Source organism: Cnephaeus nilssonii, assembly GCF_951640355.1.
Source record: "Cnephaeus nilssonii genome assembly, chromosome: 6".
In the NCBI taxonomy this organism is placed as follows: Eukaryota; Metazoa; Chordata; class Mammalia; order Chiroptera; family Vespertilionidae; genus Cnephaeus; species Cnephaeus nilssonii.
The window spans coordinates 20,315,475-20,328,603 of record NC_137077.1 but is presented as its reverse complement, the minus strand read 5'-3'; positions in this window follow the sequence as shown (position 1 = coordinate 20,328,603).

Here is a 13,129-nt window from a genome sequence, read left to right as displayed (position 1 = left end):
ATTTTATGCCTAGCATACTCATTTGTCTCACCCGTTATATTTTTTATCAACGTCTCAGTAAAAAACAACTGAAAAAAGTCTATTGGTGTGGCACATCCAGAAGGAACTTGAGGTCCAACATGTAACTGACCAGTGGAGAAAGGGATTCTGCTCGGCTCTTTGTCATTCACAGATGTAGATGTCCACTTTTCTTTTTCCTGTTTTCCCCTAGAAACGTAACTTTCACTGGGTCTTATACCCGATTTCTCAATGATATCACCTATATCTCCATCACTCTCATTCGAATAAACAATTGTGCGTCTCCGTTTTGCCTTTATGAATTCAATGTCACTGTCACTGTCAGTACTTTCAGCCAGATCTTTGGGCAAAGCAAGGGACTTTTTCCTTTCTGTAGTTCCACTAGGACCAGCGATTTGTTCATCATCGCCACTCGCATCCTCGGAGAACTCACTTTCGTCACTATTACATTTTTCACTTTTTCCCTCGTTTTCGAAGTAAAATTCATCATCGCTGCTTTCTATGTCTTTGGAAAACTTATCCATCCTGAGGAGGGGAAATTCACTCAGAACGTGCGACTGCTAGGGGGCAAACCAATCATCCAACTAAACCCTGTGTCATGACAACATCTGTGATATGATAATAGAAACCTAAACAAACCTAGGAGACGAAAAGATAAGGAAGGTTCTTTACCAAGGGAAGATGATGCAAGCTCAAAAAGGCATGATGCAAGGACTCATGCCTTGGACCCTCCTATTCAAGATTGCTGCCTATGCAAACGATAAGCTTAGGTGGTGGCATCAGTTGAGACGGCATTTACATTTTACTTGTCCTTTCATGCTAATGAAAACAGGAAAGATACTGGAAAAATAGACAAAAATCCCCCTTCCCCCCCGCCACGGTGAAACTATGTGTCGAGTGTGGCTCGACATACAAGCTGCTACCGATGCTAACCGTGTCGAGTCACACTCGACATCTGAGTGCAAAAGGTTAAGGTATTATATGTGTACATATCTTACCATTGCCCCCCCCACTCCCATATATGCACTCACCCCCCCAGTGTTTTGCGTCTATTGGTTATGCTTATATGCATGCATACAAGTCCTTCGGTTGATCTTTTATCTCCCCCACCTCTCCCTAACCTTCCTGCTGTAATTTGACAGTCTGTTTGATGCTTTACTGCCTCTGTATCTATCTTTTTGTGCATCATTTTATACTGTTCTTTATTATCCACAAATGAGTGAGATCATATGGTATTTTTCTTTCATTGACTGGCTTATTTCACTTAGCATAATGTTCTCCAGTTCCATCCAGGTTGCTGCAAATGGTAAGAATTCCTTCTTTTTTATGGCAGCATAGTATTCCATTGTGTAGATGTACCACAGTTTTCTGATTCAGTCATCTGCTGACGGGCACCTAGGCTGTTTCCAAATCCTAGCTATTATAAATTGTGCTGCTATGAACATAGGGGTGCATATATCCTTTCTGATTGGTGTTTCTAGTTTTTTAGGATATATTCCTAGGAATACTATGCTGCCATAAAAAAGAAGGAATTCTTACCATTTGCAGCAACCTGGATGGAATTGGAGAACATTATGCTAAGTGAAATAAGCCAGTCAATTGAAGAAAAATACCACATGATCTCACTCATTTATGGATAATAAAGAACATTATAAACTGATGAACAAAAAGATAGATACAGAGGCAGTAAAGCATCAAACAGACTGTCAAATTAGAGCGGGAAGGTTAGGGAGAGGTGGGGGAGATAAGCGATCAACCGAAGGACTTTTTTGCATGCATATAAGCATAACCAATGGACGCAAAACACTAGGGGGTGAGGGCATGTATGGGAGTGGGGTGGGGGGGGCAATGGTAAGATATGTACAATTATAATACCTTAATAAAAAATGAAAAAAATGTTTTTATTCATTTGAAAGAGAGAGGAAGGGAGAGGGAGAGAGAAAGAGAAACATCAATCAACTATCTCCTGCATACCCCCTCCTGGGGATTGAGTCTGCAACCCAGGCATGTACGCATGACCAGGAATCAAACCGGAGACCTCTGGTTACATGGGACAATGCTCAACCAATTGAGCCACACCGGCCAGGGCAAATACTCTTTTTTTTTTTTTTGGTTTCTTTGTTAATCCTCACCCAAGGATATTTTTTTCCATTAATTTTTTAAGAGAGAGTGGAAAGGAGGGCGGCGGGGGGTGAGGGGTGGGGTGGTGGGAGAGAGAGAAGAACATTGATTTGTTGTGCCATCATTTATGCATTTATTCATTGGTTGATTCTTGTATGTGCCCTGACCGGGGATCAAATCCACAACCTTGGCATATTAGGACAATGCTCTAATCAACTGAGCTACCTGGCCAGGGCATCAAAATGTTTTATTTATTTATTTATTTATTTTTAAATTTCTCTTACATGTTTCCAGCTTACGTGGGAGGGTGTCCTTTCTAATTTCCTGGCTGATGGGGCCCCAGGTTTTCCTCTTTGGACCGATGTGGAGTTAAAACCTCAGCCCCGCCGAAACCGGTTTGGCTCAGTGGATAGAGCGTCGGTCTGTGGACTGAAAGGTCCCAGGTTCGATTCCGGTCAAGGGCATGTACATGGGTTGCGGGCACAGACCCGGTAGGGGGTGTGCAGGAGGCAGCTGGTCGATGTTTCTCTCTCATCGATGTTTCTAGCTCTCTATCCCTCTCCCTTCCTCTCTGTAAAAAATCAATAAAATATTAAAAAAACAAACAAACAAAAAAAAACCCTCAGCCCCTAGGTGACCAAAGCCCCTCAGTGGCTGTTTATGCACTTATCCCAGTAATGCCCAGTTCTGCATTCTTCTCTGGCACCTGGGATTTCCCTTTCTTTGTTGAGAGCCTCTCTCTCTCTCTTTTAAAAAATATCTTTATTGCTTAAAATATTATATATGTCCTCTTTTGTCCCCCATTGACCCCTTCTAGGCCTTCATCACCCTATTGTCTGTGTCCATGGGTTATGCATCTATATGCATACAAGTTCTTTGGTTGATCACTTCCCACCCACCCACCCTCCCCCACCTTCCCTCTGAAATTCCGCATTCTGTTCCATGCTTCTATGTCTCTGGATCTATTTTGTTCATCAGTTTATTTTGTTCATTAGAATCCACATATGAGTGAGATCATGTGATACTTGTCTTTCTCTGATTGGCTTATTTCACTTAGCATAATGCTCTCCAGGTCCTTCCAGAGAGTTTAACTCTTCACGTAAAAGAATGTTATGTAGCATTTCAAGACCTTCGTGGCAGAGGTTAGAAGTCCCATTTCATAGGGTGCTCTGTGACCTTCTTCCTAAGCACTCTTTCTTATTTAGAGCTTGTCGAGAATCCTGATTTTATGTGGTAGGTGGTTTCAAGAAGTAATTCTGGTTTAAGGTAAAGCTAATTTCTGAAGTCAGATATTATATAAATAGACCCATGGATGGTTTGACTGCTGAGGTTTTCTGTCAGTCATGTAGCCCGTGAAGGACAAAACCAGGAAAGGGAAATTCTCCAAGACACCAGGGCAAGGGGAGAAACAATGAGGGTCCTGGGTCCCAAACCCACTGAGACACGAGGAGCCTGGGGTAGGTGGACAGAGCATGGCTTTCAGAATCACGCAGATTGGTGGTCCACAGGCATCTCCTCCAGTTATTACCCAGACCTTCTCGGACGAGTCCTAAAACCTCTCTGAACTGAGTCTGTGTCTACTTGGGGATAGTGTCACGTACTATGCAGCATGTTGGGAGAATTATGGGTAACAAGGTAAATAAAATGGCTTGCCTCATTTGGATAATCAATAAATGTTCATTTCTGCCTTTCCTTTCTTGGTGTTTGAGGCTGCAAGTTCCAAGAAATGGGGTTGAAGGAACACACAGTCTATTCACCTGGAAAATAAGCCAAAGAGCATGAAAGAGACAGAACAACTTGCTAGACGGAGCAAGCTGTGCATGTGCACTATGTCTGCTTCATGTGCTATCCATAGTCAGAGCATTCTTCAAAATGCAGAAAAGTGATTTTTGCAAGGGGTACGGGATGTTTTCTCTTACAGTGGACTCCTGGGCCCTAGCATTTCCTACTTGCTCTTTTCCTGAGTGATTCCTTTTGCCCACCCAAATTAGTAAAGACTGTATACAGGGACATTCCCTGCAGGGGGGAGGCAACTCTGTGATTTCACCAAACTTACACTGAGTCTAAAGCACTGTGACTCCTATGAGTAACTTGCCTTTATTTCCCCTTCTGGCCTCCGAGGGTGTCATTTGAACTCTAACTCTCTTACTTTTTTAAAAAAATTTATTGATTTCAGAGAGGAAGGGAGGAGAGAGAAACATCAATGATGAGAGAGAATCATTGATTGGCTGCCTCCTGCACGCCCCACACTGGAGATGGAGCCTGCAACCTGGGCATATGCCCTGACGGGGAATGGAATCATGACCTCCTGCTTCATAGGTGGACACTCAACCACTGAGCCACACCCGTTGGGCTTACCCACCTCTTTTATACCTAAGATGATTGACAGCAAGGATATTTAACTTAACTTTCCCTTTCTTATTTGGGCCATGGTAGGTTGCTTATGTTCTCCAAAGGAAATATTACACAGGTCTGCAGTGGTCTAACACAAAGCAAGAAGTAAAGCCTAGGGAACAAATCATGCATTGGCTCTCTCTGCTTGTTAAAAAATTAGCTTTTGGCCCTAGCCGGTTTGACTCAGTGCATGTAGTGTCGGCCTATGGACCGAAGGGTCCTGGGTCGATTCAGGTCAAGGGCATGTACCTCAGTTGCAGGCTCCTTCCTGACCCGGCCCTGATTGGGGCACGTGCAGGAGGAAACCAATCTATGTGTTTCTCTCATACCGATATTTCTCTCTGTCTTTCCCTCTCTCTTCCATTCTCTTTAAAAATTAATGGAAAAATATCCTTGGGTGAGGATGAAAAAAAAATTATCTTTTGCAAATGGCAATTCCATGTTTTTTCCCCTTTAATTTAATTTTTTTTCTTGATTTGACCAAGAGAGATTTGTTATTCCACTTATTTATGCATTCATTAGTTGATTCTTGTATGTGCCCTAACCTGGGATCAAACCTGCAATCTTAGTATACCTGGACAATGTTCTAACCAACTGAGCTATCTGGCCAGGGCTCTGCTGCATGATTTTCTTTCACTGCTTTTTAAAATCCATCTTTTCTATTGGCCTAGCATCTCAATCTGGCAGGCAGAATTCTCCACGGGCCCCAGCACATTTGTATTTTGGCTTTTTTTTCATAAATGATATACGTATATATAGTATATTAGTATATCCTTCTAGAATTTGCTTTTTAAATCCAATAATATATCTTTGGAGATTATTTTATGTTATACAGATAGAACTACTCATTTTGTTAAATAGAGAATGAATGAACATAGGCTTTTTAGCCATTCTCCTATTCATGAATTCATGAATAATTAGGTTTTCCCCAACGTTTCATTATTACAAACAGTGTCACATACATAACTTACATTTCCCTGTGCATGTGGGAGTGTCGCTTTAGAGTAAATACTAGGCATTGGGATCGCTGAGTCATAGAGTATGCACATTTTTTGTTTTATTAGATGCTGGCAAGTTGCCCTCCAAAGTGGCTCTACACTTGACAGAGCAGTGGAACAAGAGCACGTATTTTCTTACATCCTGCCAACCACTCATATTAGCTAACCATTTTTGACAAGCTAAATGAAGAAAAATGCTACCTCAGTGTTTCAAGGTACATTCCTCTGATGACCAGTGAGGCCGAGCTTCTTGCCATGATCACTGGTGGTTTGTATTTTCTCCTTTGTGACAAATGTCTTTTTACCCTTGTGTCACCACCAGTGATCTAAAGTCCACTCTTGGCTCTTCTCTACGAAAATCCTCTGTCTTGTGACCCAGCCTGCAGGGCCTCTGCCCAGCCTGTGGGTCCCAGCCTGTGGCCATCGGCTCCAGGGACTGGGGAAAGCCTCCTGTGGCAGGGGAGGTATTCCTGTCGCCTTTTTGCAGACTCAGAAGACCTCAGACCTGTCCCTCACCTCATTGTGAGGTGGCATTTGGGACTTGAGTGACCCCTAGACTCCTCTGCTTCAGCACTGAATGCCTCAGGACTACACTGGCCTCCAGCCCAGACTGAAGGGCTCCGTGGTGCCTGTGGACTTTTTAAATTGAGATAAGATTCAACATTTTAGCCACTTTATAATGTACAATTCAGTGGCTTTTCGTATTTTCACAAAATTGTGCAAATATCAGCCACCATCTAATTCCAGAACATTATGATCTTCCCTAAAAGAAACCTCATACCTAAAAGTTATCCCCCAACCCCACTAATCTATTTTCTGTCTCTATAAATTGGCCTATTCTTGGCATTTCATATAAATGGAGTCATATAATGTGTGATTATTTTCGTCTGGCTTCTTTCAATTCAGCATAGTATTTTTAAGGTTTATCAATATTGTAGCATGTATTATCAGTATTTCAATCCTTTTTGTGGCTGAATAATATTCCATTGTATGGATATACCACATTTGGTTATCTGTTTATCAACTGATAGATGTTTGGGTTGTTTCCACTTTTCGGCTATTATGAATAATGCTGCTATTAACATTCATGTACAAGTTTTGTGTGAACATATGTTTAGAATTCTCTTCAGTATGTGCCAACCAGTGGAATTGCTGGGTCATATGAAAACTATGTGTTTAACTTCTTGAGGAACTGACAAACTGTTTTCCACAACTGAATCATTTTGCCATCAAAGGTACATGAAGGTTCTAGTTTGTCTGTGTGCTTAACCAACACACATTAATTTTTATAAAAAATTATAGCCAGCCAAGTTGGTATGAAGTGGTATTTCCTTGTGGTTTTGATTTGCATTTCCCAAAGACGAATGGTGCTGAGCATCTATCTTTATTTAAAATTGATATTTGAGAGAAAGAAAGAAACATCGATTTGTTCCACTTATTTATGCATTCATTGGTAGATTCTTGTATGTGCCCTGACTGGTGATCGAACCCACACCCTGACATATTGGGACGATGCTCCAACCAACTAAGCTACCACCTGCCCAGGATCTGAGCATCTATCTTTCCAAGTATGTAGTGGCCATTTATATATCTTCTTTGAGAAATGTCTGTTCAAATCACTTGCCCATATTTAAATGGGATTATTTGCCCCCCCCCCTTTTTTTCAATTGTAAGAGTTCTTTATATATTCTGGATAATAAATTCTTATCAAAAACATGACTTGCAAACATTTCCCTATTCTATGGGCTGTTTTTTCATTTTATTTTTTTATCTTTTGGTTAATCCTCAGCTAAGGATATTTTTCCATTGATTTTTAGAGAATGGAAGGGGGAGGGACAGACAGAGAGAAACATTCATGTAAGAGAGACACATCGATTGGTTGCCTCCTGCACACACCCCAGCCAGGGCCAGAAACCTACAACTGAGATTTGTGTCCTTGACCGGAATCGAACCCAGCTCCCTTCAGTCCGCAGGCCGACACTCTATTCACTGAGTTAAACCGGCTAGGGCTAGTTTTTATTTTATTTTAATTTTTTATTGATTTTCAGAGAGGAAGGAAGAGGGAAGAGGGATAGAGACATCAATGATAAGAGAGAATCATTGATCAGCTGCCTCCTGCACACCCCCTACTAGGGATCGATCCGCAACTTGGGCATGTGACCTTGATGGGAATCGAACCAGGGACCCTTCAGTCCGCAGGTCGACACTATCCACCGAGCCAAACCGGCTAGGGCAGCCTTTTCATTTTCTTGATAATGTCCTTCGATATACAAAAGTTTTAAATTTTAATAAAATCTAATTTTTAAATATTTTTTGTTGCTTGTGATTTTGATGTCATAATAAGAAATTGTTGCTTAATCCAAGGTTACACAGATTTACACCTGTTCTTTTCTAACAATTTTATAGTGTTAGCTCTTAGATTTATTTTGAGTTACTTTTTTATATAATTTGAGTCGGGGTCTAATATCATTATACCAGTACCACAGTATTTTTTTAAAGTATACATTTTATTGATTTTTAGAGAAAGATGAAGGGAGAGGGAGAGAGAGGAACATCGATATGAGAGAGAAATATCAATTGGTTGCCTCCTGCACACTCCCTGACCAGAACCCGGACTGGGGAATCAAAACCTGTGACCCTTTGGTGCATGAGACTATGCTCAACCAACTGAGCCACACTGGCCAGGACATACTACACTATTTTAAAAAAAAATGTTTTTGTTGATTTTAGAGAGAGGAAGGGAGAGGGGGAGAGAGAAACATCAATGATGAGAGAGAATCATTGATCAGCTGCCTCCTGCACGCCCCACACTGGGGATTGAGCCTGCAACCTGGGAATGTGCCCTGACTAGGAATTGAAGCGTGACCTCCTGGTTCATAGGTCGATGCTCAACCACTGAGCCATGTGGGCCAGGCTGCATTTTATTCTTTTTGATGGTGTTGTAAATGGAATTGTTTTCTTAGTTTCACTTCCGAAGTGTTCATTGTTCATCTAACACGTTGGTTTTTGAAGGAGGCAGTTGTTTACTCCACAGAGTTGGAAGGTGATGCCTTGGGGTGTAGGTGTGTTGCTATTACATCCTGTGGGCCATTGCTTAAGCTTACCTGTGGCTTATCTGAAGTCACAGATGTAGAGTTTGATTCTATGGCACAAAGGGAAACATGTCTGACTCATCTTTCCCACGCTCACTTTACTTCTGATGGCTCCCTCACTGGGGGAGGAAGAGAGTGGGTTGGTGTCAGGGGCCTCCTCTCACAGCTGCATCCCTCGATCCCTCCATTCTTCAGGGTTCTGGGGGCACCTCTAAAGGCATTCCTGAAGGCAGGGCTGTGGCAATCTTCCCTTACTTGCAAGTTGGGCCAGAACCCTCCCTCTTTTGATGGACGTCATGCCCACAGAGAGCAATTTTCAAACGGTGTGCAATGGCACACTGGTGTGCCACAAGAATTTTTAAACATGTGATACCTGACTATTTGGTTAGGAGAATTGACCTGTTTTCCCTTAGATTGTCAAATAAAAAATTGACAACAGCCAACATAACAATAGCAGTCTGTGTGAATGAATCAAAATTATACCTATATTTTTGAACATTTTTATTTTATTGATTTTAGAGCGAGAGGAAGGTTGGGGGCGGAGAGAGAGAGAGAGAGAGAGAGAGAGAGAGAGAGAGAGAGAGAGAGAGAGAGAGAAACATTGATTTGTTGTTGTTCTTATTTATGCAAGTGTGTGCCATGACTGGGGATTGAATCCACAACCTTGCTGTATCAGGATGATGCTCTAACCAACTGAACTACCCGTCCAGGGATATACCTATTTTTTTTTTTTTGTCAGGTAGGCAAAAAATATATTTCTTGGTGTGCCACAGAATTTTACTAATTAGTTTATGTGCCACGAGATGAAAAAGTTGAAAACCACTGCCACAGAGGAATATTGAGAGTGACAGGTTCAGGCAGGGTCCTGGAGGCTGGTGGAGTTAGAGGAGTCGGGATGGAGTATAAGGATCAACCATATGGTAAAAATCAGAGAAGTGGAGGACCATTCAAGGTAAATATGTACTGCCTGGACCATGTCCGAGGCCATCTCTCTGCTTGATCCCTTGTTAGCAGGGCCAGTTGCTCAAGCTGCGATTTTCCACCGTAACATGGGGATGAGGGAACTTAGCTCACAGGGTAGATGTGAGCAGTAACATGTACAGGGGAACACCCTGTACAGGGCTTGACCCAGAAGGTGCCAGTTAATGTTCCTGGGAGTATGAGTTGATCATTAAGCTCCTTTCCTTCTTGGGGTTTGGGCAGTGTTGAGAGTTCAGGATTGCTGAAATGGCATAGAGTTCATAATGGAATGGAAAGAGTGGGAAAATCCACCAGGAGGAGGTATATGGGAGACATATGGGACAAATATCACCTTTACTAGAGCTCAGAGTTAGCAATTCAGATGGGCAGTGTGGTGGCTCTGGAGCTGAGGGGACCCCATAACATTTTCACGCCAAAGGAATGGAACAGCTATTGCAAGCAGGCTATTGCAAGTTTATGTGTTTTGATATTTGAGGGCACAGAAAAAAAGTCTATGCATAGCTACGGTATTTAAATTTTAGATAATAGATTATTAAAATAATCAATGTCAAAATCTAGTTTTCCTTATGTTTTTAAGTTCAAATTATAAATTGTCATTCTATTTTGAATCTAATAAAAATGTGAAAATATTACTTTTTTTTTTTTAATTTCAACCTATAGATTTTGTTTGACTACTTACAGTAAAACAAATAAAATAATCTTTACTTTTTGGGTGACATTTTTTATTATGGTGAAGTACACATAAACCTAACCATCTTAAACATTATATTCAGTTCAGTGGTATTAAATATTCATATTGTTGGGATCATATTTGTCCTATTTCAAGTTCGCTGATTCTTTCTTCTGGATGCTCAAAAGTGCCTCTGAATTTCTCTAGTGAAATTTTCATTTCAGTTATTGTGATTTTCAGCTCTAGAATTTTGTTGTTGTTTCTTTTTAGGTATTTCTTTTTTAAAAATATATATTTTATTGATTTTTTACAGAGAGAAAGGGAGAGGGATAGAGAGTTAGAAACATCGATGAGAGAGAAACATTGATCAGCTGTCTCCTGCACACCTCCCACAGGGGATGTGCCCGCAACCAAGGTACATGCCCTTGACTGGAATCGAACCTGGGACCTTTCAGTCCGCAGGCCGACGCTCTATCCACTGAGCCAAACCGGCTAGGGCTAGGTTTTCTATTTCTTTACTGATATTTCCATTTTGTTCACACATTGTATTCTTGACTTTCTCCACATCTTCCTTTTGTGATGGAGATGCACACAGGCCTTGCTGCTGCTTCAGTTCTGGCTTTTTACCTTTCAAATCTCATACACATTTCTCTTGTGGCCAACCCTACCCTGGAACCATACTGGGAGGGAATTCCAAGAAATGTAGTTTCATCTTAGCTAAGATGACATAGTAAAAAGTCACCCTGTTAATTCCAAACTTTCCTGGAGTTAAAAGTATACCTGTCCACTAAGGGAACAGTTTTACTAACTCCACTGCACAGTGTATGACCATGATCTGTAATTATCACCTTAAGAATATTGAAGTTGTCTATTTGCCAGAGATTTGATGATGGGAATGCCAGACCTGGGGTCCACACACATGTAGGTAAGTCTTCTTGATTGAGTACACTAAAGTTCCCATAAATGTTTTGAACTCTAAGCATTTGCTGTTTTTGATTTTGTCTAAGTCCATATCCTTCTGATGGGTTTATAGATTTGCATACTGACTTCTGGATCTAAGTTGCACCCTCACTAGAGTACAGTGCAGTCTGGATCCCTAACCAAGATACAGCTACTCTTAGTAACTCGGTCTAAGTGAACACTGGATCCTTTCCTTATTCTTCTTGTCTGAGTGGATCACAACTCTGGAGATACTTTATGACATCCCCTGCATACCTCTGCAGGGCTCTGCTCTCAACCCTGAAATCATGCTAATGGCTCTGCACACTGGGTGTGGACCCTGAGGGCCCAGGGGTAACTCCAGGAGTGGAGACCAGAAGTGTGTGCGCTACATTCACCCAGAATCAGGATCTTGGCCATTCAAATTACATACCCAGGGCAGCAGACTCTAGGGAGAAATGTGGGGTTCGGGTCACCCCTAGGGAGAGTACTGAAGCCAGCAAGAACCATACTCAAACTTTGCACTAAAAGGAACGTTGAGGACCCTTAGAGGACACTGGGTGTGGCTAGAGGGCTTTGGGGCCGACTGTAATACCAGGAGCTTCTAGCGTTGGGTCCCTGCGGAGGAACTTCTCTGGTCTCCAGTCACAGGCTTGATTTGAGTGGAGGCAGGATGCTTGGTGTCCCATCTGTCTGGGCTTTGGGTGCCCCCTTGTGGCAGACGTGATTCTTGTTTTCAGAGGGTCTGTGCCCTCTCAGGAACCCAATCTTCAGTCTCTCCAAGGCCATTACTACTATTGAAACATAAGGGTAGAGATGTCACACCTCCGACACCCCGCTCCCCCCCAAAAAATTTTCCTATATCTGCAGAGCAGGCTGGATTTCAGCAAGTCCAAGGGATTTGGGGAAGTCCTCAGGGAGGACCATTGTATGGGCAAAGGGACTCAGTCCCAAGGACTCCCTTCTGTGCCTTCTGTGGCTGTTGAGGAACCCTTCTTTAGTATAACCCAAATAATACAGCAGAGCATTATCTGATCTTATTAGTAAAAGCCCCTGTAATTTTCAGGCTATTTTAGCCCAGACTCTACACCACTGGTTCTTTCTTAGCTTTTTTGGAGTCAAGGGGCTCCTTTGAGACGCTGAAGAAAGTTGTTGATCTTCCTTTAGAAAATACACATGCACACAATATTGTGTATGGAATTCCAGGGAAATAACGAACTCTTTGGGGATCCAGGGACCCCATATAGTTTGTAAAAGCCCCCGCTCTAGGTCACTACTTCCATTGGTCTCAGACACTTGTTGCCCTTGAGTACATTTGCTGCCCTTCAGAGGACACCGACAATGTCCTCTTAGGTACAAGATCTCTGGAGGGGGAGGAAGAACACAGGGTAAAATTTCTTCTCACAAGAGAAGTAACTTTAGCCTCTTCGAACCTAAAAAGCTTCCTTGTGTTGAAAACAGTCATCTCTTTTGGGAAAATAGCTAAGAAAGACAAATGACAGAACCAGGTCATCCACATAATGAGGTGAAAGGTGAGCCATTCTCTGGAAGGCTTTCCTAAAGCAACTCTTCTTAAACTCTGTGTCAGAAGTTTCCAGAGGCAAGGCAAAATATAGGAGAATAAAAAAAACGCATACTGCCTTGCTTCTAGGAGAAAACTTAAACAAATGGACTCATGTCCCTTTAAGACACATCTTTAAAGGGATCTTTCTTTTGGTTGGGTGCGCTTTGTTTGTTCATGAAATGTTTACTAAATGTATATTGGGAAAGAGAATTTTAGAGTTGGCAGGAATTTCAGGCATCTCTTAATTTGATTCCTTTATTCTCAGACAGGCAACACGAGGACCAGAGAGGTAAAATGTCACTCATTCATTCATCCATTCATTCAAGCTTATCAGTCACTTCCCATGTGTCAG